Here is a 14,486-nt window from a genome sequence, read left to right on the forward strand (position 1 = left end):
AGACAAATTCAGCATGTTTTCATGATAAAAACTCTCAAATTGGGTATAGAAGGAACATACTTCAACAAAATAAAGGCCAAATCTCACAAGCCCATAGCTAACATCATACTTAGTGGTGAAAGGTTGAAGTATTTCCCTCTTAGATCAGGAAGAAGACAAAGGTGCCCACTCAACATAGTCCTGCAAGCCCTTCCCAAAACCATTAGGCAAGGAACAGAAAGGAAAGACATCCAAATTGGAAAAGAAGGAATAAAATTGTCTGCTGATGACATGATCTTGTATATAGAAAATCCTAAGTGCTCCACCAAAAAACCATTAGAACTAATAAATGAATTCAGTAAAGTTTCAGGATACAAAATAAACACAAAAAAAAACTTGTTGCCTTTCTCTACACTAACAATGAACTATCTGCAAAAAAATTCTCATTGACAGTAGTATCAGAAACGATGAAATACTTAAGGATAATTTTAACCAAGGAAGTGAAAGATGTAGACACCAAAAACTGTACGATATTGATGAAAGAGATTGAAGACACAAGTAAATGAAAAGATATCATGTGTTCACAGATGGGAAGAGTTAATATTGTTAAAATGTCCATACTACCCAATGCCATCTGTAGCTTCAGTGCAATTCCTATCAAAATTCCAATGGTACATTTCACAGAAACAGAATAATCAATCCTAAGATTCATATAGAACCACAGAAAACCCTTAATAGTTGAAGCAAACTTGAGAAAGAACAAAGCTGGAGGCATCATACTTTCCGATTTCAAGCTATGTTATAATATAAAGCTGTAGTATTCAAAACAGTATGGTACTGGTATAAAAATGGAAACATAGGCTAATGGAACAGACTACAGAGCCCAGGAGTAAACCCACATATGATTAATATTTGACAAGGAACCAAGACTACTCTTGGGGAAAGGATAGTCTCTTTAGTAAATGGTGCTGGGGAAAATGGTATGCAGAAAATTGGGAAGGACATAGTGGAACCCAACAACAGCAACAATCAACTGTATATAATAGAATGGGTATCTATAGACTACTTCATCCAACGTCAGAATACACATTCTTAAGTTGACATGGAACATTCACCAAGACAGACAACATTCTGGGCCATAAAAAACACCTTAACAAGTTTAAAATAATAGTAATCATGTAATATCTGCTCTTAGACCATTTAGAATTAAACTAGAAATCGGTAAAAAAGATTGCTGAAAGATCCCAAAGTACTTGTAAGTAAACAACAAATTTCTAAATAACATGGGTCAAAGAAGAAATTTTAAGAGAAATTTTTAAATGTTTTGAATAAATATAGCTTATCAAAATTTGTGGGATGCAGCAAAAGCAGTGCTTAGAGATAAATTTATAGCATTGAATGTATTTACTAGAAAGATATTAAATCAATAAGTTTTGCCTTAGGAAACTTGAAAAGGAAGATCAAATTAAATCTAAAGTAAACAGGAGAAAAGAAAAGAAAAAAAATTAGATTAGAAATAAATGAAACTGAAAACAGGAAATCAGTAGAGAAAATCAATGAAGCCGAAAGTTCGTTCTTTGGAAAGACCGATGAAATTGGTATGCCTTTGGTCAGGCTAAGAAAAAAAAAGAGAGAGGATACAAATTATTAATATCAGAAATGAAAGAGGGGACATCTCTCTAGATTTCCTGGACTTTAAAAAGATAATAAAAAATACTGTAAATAAATATGTGCACACAAATTTGATAACCTATGTGAAATGGACCAATTTTTTGAAGGACAATCTGCTAGAAGTCACACAAGAGGTAATAGATAATCTGAAGAGCTCTATATCTATTAAAAATTAACAATTAATAACCTTCACAAAGAGAAAGCACCAAGCCCAGATGGATCACTGGTGAATTCTACCAAACATTTAAGGGAGAAATACTAATTCTTTACAGTCGCTTTTGGAAGGTAGAAGCAGAGGGAACACTTAACTCATTCTGTGAGACCGGAATTACTCAAATACGCAAAATAGGCAAATACATTATAAGAAAACTACAGACTAATGTGTCTCACGAACGCAGATGCAAAAATGTGTGACAGAATATTAGCAAATTGAATCCAGTGGCATATAAAAGGAATTACACACCACAACCAAGTGGAATTTATCCCAGGTATGCAAGACTGGCTCAACAGTTGAAAATCAACTAATATAATCCAATACATCTAATAGGCTAAAGAAGAAAAATCATATGATCACATCAATAGATGTTGAAAAAGCACTTGACAAAATCCAGCACCCATTTATGATAAAAACTTTCGGTAGACTAGAAATAGAGGAGAACTTCTTCAACTTGGTAAAAATACCTACCAAAAAACCCTACAGCTAACTTTATACTTTATGGTAAGAAACTGAAAACTTTCTCACTGAGATCAGGAACAAGGCAGGGATTTCCTGTCATACCTCTGCTTTTCAATATCGTACTGGAAGTCCTAGCTAATGCAATTAGACAAGAAAAGGAAATAAAAGTTTGGGAAGGAACACATAAAATTTTGTTCACAGATGACACAATCATCTATGTAGAAAATCTGAATCAACCAGAGCGCCTGGAAGTAATAAACGATTATAGCAAGGTTGCAGAATACAAGGTTAATATATAAAACTCAGTTGCTTTCATATATGCCATCAGTGGACAACTGGAATTTGAATTAAAAAACACACTACCATTTACAATAACAACCACCCCCCATTAAATACTTAGATATGAATCTAACAAAAACTGTGCAAGATCTGTATGAGGAAAACTATAAAACTCTGTTGAAACATACCAAAGATGGGTTGAATAAATAGATATTCCATATTCATCGATAGGAAGAATCAGTATCGTCAAGATGTCAGTTCTTGATCTGTAGATGCAGTGTAATCTCAGTCAAGATCCCAGAAAGTTACTTTGTGGATGTCAACAAACTGATTGTACAGTTTATATACAGATGGGCAGGAGACTGAGAATAACCAACACAATATCAAAGGAGAACAACAAAGTTGGATGTCAGATACAACCCAACTTCAAGACTTACTGTAAAGTTGCAGTGCTCAAGACAGATATGGCGAAAGAAAGAGCAGTGGAATGGAGCAAAGAGCTCAGAAATAGACCCACATAAATACGCTGATGTTTGACACAGGAGCAAAGGGAATATAATGGGGCAATTATAGTCTTTGCAACAAATGGGGCTGGAACAACTGGACAGCCACATGCAAAATAATGAATCTAGACCTTACACCCTTCACAAAAATTAACTCAAAATGGATCATAGACCTCAGAGCAAAAGGAGAAACTATAAAACTCCTAGAAGATAACATAGGAGAAAACCTACATGATCTTGGATATGGTGATGTCTTTGGTGTTATATCTAAAAATTCATGACCTGTGAAAGAAATAATTGAGAAGCTGGACTTCATTAAAATTAAAAACTTGTGGGTTATACTCCATTATACGTTATTACAAGATAATGGCTATAATTCCCTGTGCTAATACAGAATATCCTTGTTGCTTATCTTATTTTATGCATAGTAGTTTCTGTTAATCCCATGCCCCTAATTTATCCCTCTCCTCTTCCCCCTCCCTTTTGGTAACCACAGGTTTGTTTTCTATGTCTGTGAGTCTGTATAATCTGTGAAAATACTGAACTACTATGCTGCAACCTGAAACTAATATGTTATAAATCAACTATACTTTTAATTAAAAAAAAATTAAAAGCTTGTGCTCTACAAAAGACAATGTCAAGAGAATGAGAAGATAAGTGGCAGACCAGGAGAAAATATCTGCGAAAGACACAACTGATAAAAGATGTTTTCTAAAATATACAAAGAATTCTTAAAACTTAATGAGAGAAAAACTTGACTAAAAAATATGCCAAAGACCTTGACGGGCACCTCACCAGAGAAGACACACGATGGCAGATAAGTATATCAGAAGATGCTCCACATCCTACGTAATCAAGAAAATGAAAACTAAAACAACGAGATACTACTACACATGTATCAGAATGGCCACAATCTGGAGCACTGACACCACCAAATGCTGGCGAGGGTGTAGAGGCACAGGAGCGCTCATTCACTGCTCTTGGGAATGCGGGACAGTACAGCCACTTTGGAAGACAGTTTGGCAGTTTCTTACCAAACTAAGTATACTCTTACCATGTGATCCAGCAATCAAGCTCCTTGGGATTTACCCAAAGGAGCTGAAACCTTAGGTACACAGAGAAACATGCACTTGAATGTTTATAGCAGCTTCAATCATAATTGCCCAAACGTGTTAGCAACCAACAGGTCCTTCAGTAGGTGAATGGTTAAATAAACTGTGGTACATCCAGACAGTGGAACGTTATTCAGTGCTAAAAAGAAATAAGCCATGAAAAGACTTGGCGGAGCCTTAAATGCATATGACTAAGTGAAAGAAGCCAATCTGAAAAGGCTACATACTGTATGATTCCAATTCGATGACATTCTTTTTTTTTTTTTTAATTATTAATTTTTTTGGCTGTGTTGGGTCTTCATTTCTATACGAGGGCTTTCTCTAGTTGTGGCAAGTGGGGGCCGCTCTTCGTCGCGGTACGCGGGCCTCTCACTGTCGGGGCCTCTCTTGTTGCGGAGCACAGGCTCCAGACGCGCAGGCTCAGTAGCTGTGGCTCACGGGCCTAGTTGCTCTGCGGCATGTGGGATCTTCCCGGACCAGGGCTCAAACCCGTGTCCCCTGCATTGGCAGGCAGATTCTCAACCACTGCGCCACCAGGGAAGCCCCTCGATCACATGGAGACATGGAAAAGATCAGTGTTTGCAAGGGGTTAGAGAGGAGGGAGGGATGAGTAAGTGGAGCAGAGGATTTTTAGGGCAGTAAAACCACTCTGTATGTTCCTATAATGGTGGATGCCTGTCATTGTTTATCCGAACCTGTAAAATGTCCAATACCAAGGGTGAGCCCTAATGTAAACTGTGGACTCTGGATGATAATTATGTGTCAGTGTAGGTTCATCCATTGTTTAACAAACTGACCGCTCTGGTGGGGGATGTTGATGATGGGTGAGGCTATGCATGAGTTGGGACGGGAGGTATATGGGGAAAATCCCTGTCCCTTCCCCTCAGTTTCATTGTGAATCTAAAACTGCTCTAAGAAATAAGTCCATTAAAAAAAAAAAAAAAAAAGAGCAAAAGAAGGCCAGAGGATCACTGTCAGAGTATGGAAGATCAGAGCTGAAGATCTGGTTCAGATACTCTGTTGGAATAGGAGAAAGTCCTTTTTAAAACCCTTATTTTTTCATTTATTCACTTTGGCTCTGTTATATTTGTTGCATTGTTAACTCTTAACCTGGTGGCAGTAAGAGAAAGGAATTGCTAATGAGTATATAACACCTACTCGGAGGCAGGCATTAGTTCATACACGCTACGGGATTAACTTACTGAATCCTCTTAACACCCCTACAAAGTAGGTACTGTGATTATCCTCAGTCAGCAGATGTGGGACTTCGGGGCAGAAGCTAATAACTCAGTCGAAGTCACACAGCTAGTGAGTTGCAGTCTGGCTTCAGAGTCTGCTGTCCCTCACATACAGGATGTGGACTGGAAGGGCCTTAGAGGTCATCTGGTTTAGGGGTTACAAATTCAAAAGCTCCATGCAGAGAGCATGAAAGAGCAAAGCAGCTTCATGTAAGAGCATTAGGAATGCTGGGGGTAATGTACAAGGATTTTAAAGAATGACATAAAAATGCTTTGTTGGCCTCTTCTAGACATCTGGGGAAGTGGGTGCAGCCTCCTGGCCACCAGATTGCAACCTCTGATTTAGTTCACCCTCTTTCTTTTAGAGGGAAGGAAACTGAAACACAAAGAGCTGAGGCAGATTGTCCCCGGGTGGCACAGGAGACTTGGGTGCTGGCGCCAGACCTTCTTCCATCACCTACCCCCTGGGATTGTTAGTGCCGTGGGGGCTGAGGCCAAGCCTTAATTACCTTTGGGGCTGAACACAGAAGAGTCATTTACTAAATGCTAACTGAATTGAAGTGATACTAAAATTAAAAAAGGGGTGTGTGGAAGGGTGGAGAGAAGGCTGAAGCTCTGGGGCAAGTAGGGCACAGAGGCAGCTGACCTCAGCCCCTGGAAGTGTTGTTCAGAGTGGAGGCGGAGGGTGGCTCTGAGACCAGCACTGGTGCTTGGATGCATGTGGTTGGTGGAGGGGACGTTTGAGCATCGGTCAGAAGATGTACATTCTTGTCCCAGCTCTACTCCTCTGACCTTGGGCAGTTACTTCCCCTTGAATCTTAGTTTCATCACTTGTAAATTGGAGCTTAGACCACTTGCCCTCCCTCATCGTGAGAGTGTTGGAAAGCAGATGGGGTAACATGCGTAAAAGAGCTTCATAAACTGTAAGGTGCTGTCCACATTATAATCTGTTACTGCTATTACTGGCCCTCCCAGTGGTGGAGAGCTTGTGAGAACAGGCGCATGAGCATGTGCGTGCATGTGTCCTCCTGGAAAAGGCTGTGTCCTTGAAAGAAGGGCATCCTTCTTTCAAGCCTTCCCATAATTACATGGTGGCTTACATGGGTGTTGGTGCTAAGCTTGCTAAGCAACCAGTAGTTACCGAAGGAGAAAAAGCACTTGAACAACAAATGGGTGCCCAGTTCTGCTGTCCAGGGGCCTCTTCATGAACTGTTAATTTCATCTGAAATGGGAAGCAAGGGGACTCGGTTGCACTCAGTTGAAACACACATAGGTTGGAGCTGTGCAGGGACTGTGGTATGGGGACTTTACCCCATCTCTATGTGTGGTGGGTAATAATTGAAGTGACCATATAATATATCATCTAAACTAGGACACTTCTGAAAATGAAAGAAGGTGGTATTAGTAATTATACTGGGAAAATAGACATAAGCAGGGACCTCCCCAGGCTGGGATGCATTGCCACTCTAGGAATAATGCCGGGCCATCTCAGTCCAGTTTCCGTGATTCATGACTAATGAAGAGTTTATACAAATGTGAGTTATGAATAACATTATAAATGAGTCTGGGGCTTCCCTGGTGGTGCAGTGGTTTAGAATCCGCCTGCCAGTGCCTGCAGTTCGAGCACTGGTCTGGGAAGATCCCACATTCCGTGGAGCACCTAGGCCCATGCCCCACAACTACTGAGCCTGTGCCCTAGAGCCCGCGAGCCACAACTACTGAGCCCATGTGCCACAACTATTGAAGCCCACGCACCTAGAGCCCATGCTCCGCAATAAGAAAAGCCACCGCAGTGAGAAGCCTGCGCACTGCAGCAAAGAGTAGCCCCCGCTGGCTGCAACGAGAGAAAGCCCATGCGCAGCAGCGAAGACCCGACGCAGCCAAAAATAAACAAACGAATAAATAATTAAAAAAAAAATGAGTCTGGAACATAGCAACCCAAGGGATGAATTTATAATAGGAGAATTTCTAAGCTCAGGGGAAGAGACATGATTGTAGAAATTGGTCTCTTTTGGGGTCCTCAACTCACATCACATAGGCATTTACCCATGCCTTGAGGTGCAGTGGATTGTGGAGGTGGAAATATCCAAGTTTGAATCTGTTCTTTGTCTAATTGTATGACCTTGGGCAAGATTTTCAACTCCTCTTTGGGTTCCTCACCTGTATAATGGCGAACTGATACATATGATTGATAACTCTGGTGGTGAATGTGTGAGAGAATATCCCCAAAACACTTAGTATGATGTCTCATATACTCTCAAAATATTAGTCGTTGCTTTCTCCTTTGTTCATCTCCCAGGATCATTGGGTTAGGAAATGAGTAGTTCGTCTAGATGACCCTAATGGAATTCTCCGTGTAGATGGCTGCTCCCTTATAACTGTGGCCTCTGTAGTCATCAGATAAAGACCTATTGGAAATCTTACTCCAAGATACTCAGAACTGAGAACTTGGAGTTAAAGGAAAGAAGGTGAAGAACCAAGAAATTAAGCAGAAAGTTTCATATTTTTTAATTTTTTCTGTCAGTTTCATTCCATCCATCCATCCAGCATTTGTTGAACACTTGAGATGTACAAGTTGACGTGAAGAAGACACAGAGACATCAAAGGAACTTACACACTAGCAGATTTGATGGGAGCTAGACTTTGAAGGAGCTTTTAGTTGTAAGATGACTGAGCCCAATGGTGTTGGGACTTAGTGGGAGTATGTATCAGTCAGGACACTTTTAGGTATACAAATCCAACATAAATTTACAAAAGCCCTAGTGAAAATTTATTACCTCGTGTAGCTGGGAAGCCCAGCCCTGGATACAGAGGTTTGGATAATGATTTTACCCTCCCTCTCAGGCCACTGGCAAATCTTGGGCAGACCACCCATGCCTTTGTAGCTTCTACACTCTGATTCTCTGGTGTCCCTGTTGAATTGGGAAGGGGAGAGCATTTTCAGCCTTCAGAGGTCGTTTGGTTACCAGTCAGCAGTTATTTGCTCCCAGTTCCAGGGATGAGTCAGAATGATGGACCAGAGGTAAGCGTGGTTCACGACTGTCTTTTGTGTGGAAGTTTGGGCAGGTATGTGAGCCCAGGCCTATCATGTCAATGGTGGTAAATTCTTGAGCACATTGGACTGTGCATTTTATGATGGCAGTTTATCCTCCAGAGCTGAAGATGGAAATGCCTAGGATCAAGTCCAGTATGGAAGTTCTGAATGGGTTGGCTGGTGCAAGCGGTTAACCTGATGTGATAAGACCAGAATTGAGATAATTGTATCTGGAAGACTTTTTTTTTTTTTTTAAAGGAAAGATCAGATGAGCAAATAAGCTCTTCACAACTGACCCCAGACCACTTTTTTTTTTTCTATAAAAAATTTGTTACAAATTGGCCCAGCTAGTCTCTTGACCATCCCCTAAATATAGTTGTGCTTTCCTGTGCTTACCTCATTTCTGAACCAACTTACTAGGAAAATCTTTTAGATTATTTCTTACCTGGTTCCAATTCCGTGATTATTGCAAAGCCTTTCAAAATATCCACAGCTACAGCTCTTTGCTTTGATCTTCATGGCATACTGCTTAAACTAGTCTAGCCACAATAATTTATTGCGTAGTGTGGTTTTCTTTCATTATTATTACTATTTTTAAAAATCCCAACTTGACTGTAAACTCCTTGATGGTAGGATACAGCCATATAATGCTCTGTATTTGCCATCACCTTGGTAAATACTTGATTTCATATTTTAAATAGTGTGCCGGGTAGACTTTTGGGCGAGACTGCAGATGAAACCCATGAATCTTTAGTTTCCCCCTGAAGCCTCATGAAAGAGAACAAAAAGATTTTTAAAAGCATAAACTCATAGGATATGGAGATTACAAGAGTGGAGGCACCAGCAAAAGATTTTAAAAATTTGTGGTTAAAATACACACAACAGAAAAATTACCACGTAAATAATTTTACAGTGTATAGTTTAGTGGCATTTAGTACATTCACAGTGTTGTACAGCCACCAGCTCTGTCTGGCTCCAGAATATTTTCATCAGCCCCAAAGAAAACCCCCTGCCCATTAAGCATCACATACCATTCTCCCTTCCCCCAGCCTCTGGCCACCACTAATTTGCCTTGTCTCTGTGAAATATCTATTCTGGATATTTTACATAAATGGACTCATAAAATATGTGACCTTTTGTGTCGAGCTTCTTTCACTCAGAATAATGTTTCTAAGGTTCATCCACATTGCAGCATGTCAGTACTTCATTCCTTTTTGTGACTGAATAATATTTCATTCTTTGAATATACCACATTTTGTTTGTCCATTTATCAGATGATGGATATTTGGGTTGCTTCTAAATTTTAGCTATCATGAATAATGTCACTGTGCACTTTCTTGTACACATTTTTGTCTGAACACTTGTTTTCAATTTTTTGGATGCATACCTAGGAATAGAATTGAGGGGAGGGGTCATATGGTAATGCTGTGTTTAATTTATTGAAGAAATGTAAAACTACTTGATGTGTCATTTTACATTCTCCCCAGCAATGTTTGAGGATTCTAATTTCTCCACATCCTCACTAACCCTTGGTATTTTATAGAGATTAAAAAAAAAAATTACAGCTATCCTAGTGGATGTGAGATGGTATCTCATTGTGGTTTTGATTTGCATTTCCCTGATGACAGATGGTGTTGAGCATCTTTCCATGTGAGCAGTAGCTTTTTGCAAGCTGGAAGGTAGATGAGGAAAATTGGACCCTAAACCAGTAGGAGGGAAAGCTGAGAACGAATCTGGTTTACACTACATAATTCCCTCAAAGCCTGGAAGTTGGTGGCAAGTCCCTTTGGAAGTTGTAAGACCTCAGGTGCCCTCTCCCACTCCATATAGCCTGGTGACTATTCTTCCACCACCGTGGAAAAAGGCTGGAGCTTTCTGAATTGTGGAGAGTAAACCAGAGGATCTCTGGATGTGGAGATACCAGACACTGTTGAGGGTAGGGATTCACTATAGACACCGGGTAACTGAACATGTTAATCTTGCATGTTAATTAAACACACAGGTAGTCTGTTTGGAGACACTCCTAACCCCCACCCATCACTCTTCACTTACTTGGCTCCTAGGACTGTGGTAGTAAGGCCTTTACCTTGAAGTGGGGCTTGGGGAGACACAGACTAGCCCAAGAAAATATCTTAAAGTACTTCCCTTGAAAGTTCCTCAAGGTGATGGACAAGCCAGATCACCCTATAGTGAAGCTGCAGATGACAAGCCTCTCTCATTTTCAGAGATTCCAGTCAGTTTTTAGTTCTCCATTCTTAATTATGGACAGAAGTCTAAGGATTGCCCTGATATCTGTGAGAAGCCTCGAACATGAAAGAGGTTAGAACAAACAAGAAAGAAAGAAACTTGGAGCAATCAGGGACTATGCTGAGAAAAGAAAGCTTAACAGAAAAATCCCGTTAATATCCATAGAGAAAAGGAGATAATGTAGTCCTGAAATAAAAACAGAATATCGTGCAAGCAATATGCAGAAAATAAGAAAAGCGGTCTTGAGAATTAAAAACATGGAACAGAAATGAAAAATCTATAGAAGATAATTTTCCTAGAAAATAGAGTAAGAAAAAGCAAAGAGATGAAAATAGGACAGGAAAAAATGAAAGGAAGAGACTTAAGGGGCCCAATGTCCACAAAATTGCAGCTCCAGAGAAAAAGGAAGAGAAGAGAATAATTCCAAGAAAATTTCCCAGAACTGAAGAACACATAGTTCCATTACTAAGAGTGCACCAAGTGCCCACGATATAACGGACTCAAAGCAGTATGTATGAATGCAAAATTTCAGAACTCTAGGCACTGGAAAAATGTGTCACATGTAGAGTCATGACTCACAAGGGTTTCACACTTTGAAACAGCAACACTGGGAACTAGGGCATGACACAGTAGGGCCTTCAAAATTCTAACAGGAAATAATATTTAACCAGGAGTTTACCATCAGCCAGACAAGATTGAGGGTAGATGAATCAGGTATGGAATATCTCAAACATTTCACCATCCTAGGAAACTATTGGAAGAGGTGTTCCATCAAAACAGGAGACTAAACAAGAAAGAGGAAGATGTTGCCGATGAGAGGTGAAGGGCATCTCTAAGAGGGTGATCAAAACAAGGAAGAGGGGCTTCCCTGGTGGCGCAGTTGTTGAGAGTCTGCCTGCCGATGCAGGAGACACGGGTTTGTGCCCCGGTCCGGGAAGATCCCACATGCCGCAGAGCGGCTGGGCCCGTGGGCCATGGCCGCTGAGCCTGCGCATCCGGAGCCTGTGCTCCGCAACGGGAGAGGCCACAACAGTGAGAGGCCCGCGTACCGCAAAAAAAAACAAAAAAAAAACAAGGAAGATCTCAGGAGGGCAGCTGTGCACCAGGCTTGGAGGACCGTTGGCCTAGGGTGGTCAGGAGAGAACTTCCTGGGAGATTTCCCAAGGATGATGAATATGCTCTAATAGCTGATGCATCTGGACATTTTGAGAGGAAGCCTTAAAAATTGGCTGGAATTTGGTGTCAGACTATTGGTAGACAACTGTTAGCTCTTGGGAAAACAAAAAAAAAACGTGCAGGAAAACAAAAAATGTTATGGTATAGGAATATAATTATGAGCACAAAATATGGTCTAACTCAAATTACAATATGACTATACTGGAAAATGAAGGTGGATAGAAAGGGTGATAATGCCTGAAACTGAAAAATCAAGAAATAATATTTGTTGGTAAATTAAAAACATGGAGAAAAGTACCAAAAGTATCTTGCACATTTTATTTATTTAAAAATTTCTACAACAACCATGTGCTGCTTTTGCAACTTGAAAAAAATTGAAAACATACTAATTGATGAGAATGATGCATGGGAATTCTTGGTGAGTCTCCATGGAGTAATGCTCTGTTTGTGACTCTCCCAAGGGAGGAGTTAATTGCATCACAGAATTGCAGGAATTCAGAGATAGAAATGCAGAGAGCACCTTGGGTCAGTTGACAAGTGACAGGACGCCTGTGAATTCTTCCCAGAACGAAGGGACCTGCATTTTACCCCCTTCCCGCTGCTGACCTCAGGGTTGACTCATCCCTGATGTTTCCTGGCTGTGAAAGGCATCCCCCCCATTCCTCACCCCAGGATGCTGTGCCAAGCTGTGTGTATTTAGCTCCTTTAGAATCTAGCCTCATAAGTCAGCTTGCCCCACTCTTTCACTGTGGGAACAGCTTTTCTCTGCCTTCCCTCCCATTCGATCCTTGGTTTCAGGTAATGGCTCACTGACACTGGGAAGGAACATGGGGCTATATGCAACCAAGAGCAAATATTCCTTTCTTAAGCAGAAACTGAAGACAGGCTTTGGAGATGGATCCCTCAGAAAGTCTTAACTGAACCCTTGGTTGTGGCAGTTCGGCCATTTGGATTGAATTGGGTTGATTCAGTTCCATCTCTATGGGTTTTTGGTAATAAATGGTTCAATATTAGCAACCTCAGCGAGAATACCTATAATTGATGGAATGATAACTGTACTAGGCTGTACTGCACATACCATCTCTAAGCCTCAGCAGTCCTATAAGCGAAACATTGTCTCTGTCTCACATCTGAGAAGATCAGGGTTTAGCAAGATCCATTCTTGGATTGAACACACCTGCTGAGTGTCTGTGTGTACCAGGCACTGTGCTGTCCCTGATTCCTGTAGAGCTGCGGTCCCTAACCTTTTTGGCACCAGGGACCGGTTTTGTGAGGACAGTTTTTCCACGGATGGAGGTGGCGGGGCGGGGCGGGGGGGACGGTTCAGGCGGTAACGTGAGCGGTGGGGAGCGGCAGATGGAGCTTCGCTCGCCGCCGCTCACCTCCTGCTGTGTGGCCCTGTTCCTAACAGGCTGCGGACCATTAGCGGTCTGCGGCCCTGGGGGTTGGGGACCCCTGCTGTAGAGGACAGGATTCTGACGATCCCTGTCCTCAAAGAGCTCACCAGAAGGGTGAGCAGACAGGTCGACAGGCAGCTATGATGCAGGGTGCTAAGTGCTAAGGTGGGAGTGGTACAGAGGCCTGTGGGTGCAACAAAGGGGACAGTTAACACTGTCAGAGGGTCAGGGAAAACTTGCTGGACAGTCGAGTTTTGTGGAGTTACCTTGAAAAAAGGGGAAAGACAGTGGGGCAGAGGGAACAGTGTGAGCAAAGGCCCTGGAAAAGAGAATATAGAGCTAATGTTCTTCCTCCTTTCATAGTCTCGTGGTGAGCATGGCCTTAGAAGGGGTCAGCAAAGTGTGTGTTTGTGAACACACCTGAGGGTCTTGAAAGTCAGACCCTTCCCACCCTTCTTTGCTCTGTAGTGCAAGTTGAGTGACTGACCCAAGAATAAATGATGGTTGCTGGTTTGTTTTGTACAAAGCCTGGTTCTAAGCACTGCAGGGACTAAAGATGAGAAGGTGTTATAACTCATCTCCATCTGGCTCTAAAGCCAGCATTCATCACCTCCTTGTTGCATTGTCTTGTTCTCTCACAGATAGGTTCCAAGCACCTAGCATGTGGCTGACTTTTTTCTTTTTCAGTTACATTATATCTTTTTCCTCTTGTTCTCTTTTGACCCTCCTTCACCCATTTCTCCTACCTGCTGCTTCTGGCAACCGCCAATCTGTTTTCTGTATCTGTAAGCTTTTGTGTGTGGGTTTGTTTGTTTTAAGATTCCACATATAAGAGAGATCATCCGGTATTTGTCTTTCTCTCACATAATAGACTTAACATAATACCCTCAAGGTCCATCCATGTTGGTGTGAAAGGCAAGATTTCATTTTTAAAAATTATACACACACACACACACACACACACACACACATACCACATACCACAATTTCTTCATGCATTCATCTGCTGATGGACACTTAGGTTGTTTCCATTTCTTGGCTATTGTAAATAATGCTGCAGTGAACATGGGAGTGCAGATATCTTTTCAAGTTAGTATTTTTGTTTTCTTCGTGTAAATACTCAGAAGTAGAATTGCTGTGTGGTGTGGTAGTTCTATTTTTGATTTTTTGAGGA

At 41.2% G+C, this 14,486-nt stretch overlaps 1 protein-coding gene across 5 annotated transcripts in view; it reads left to right on the forward strand.

Moving 5' to 3' along the window:
- LRMDA (leucine rich melanocyte differentiation associated) overlaps window positions 1-14,486 on the forward strand; it is a 1,113,439-nt gene that overhangs the window by 80,751 nt on the left and 1,018,202 nt on the right. The gene's annotated exons all lie outside the window — the stretch shown is intronic.

This window comes from Delphinapterus leucas, chromosome 16, assembly GCF_059928025.1.
Source record: "Delphinapterus leucas isolate spDelLeu-1000000601 "Yukka" chromosome 16, BTC_Dleu_Yukka2, whole genome shotgun sequence".
Lineage (NCBI taxonomy): Eukaryota > Metazoa > Chordata > Mammalia > Artiodactyla > Monodontidae > Delphinapterus > Delphinapterus leucas.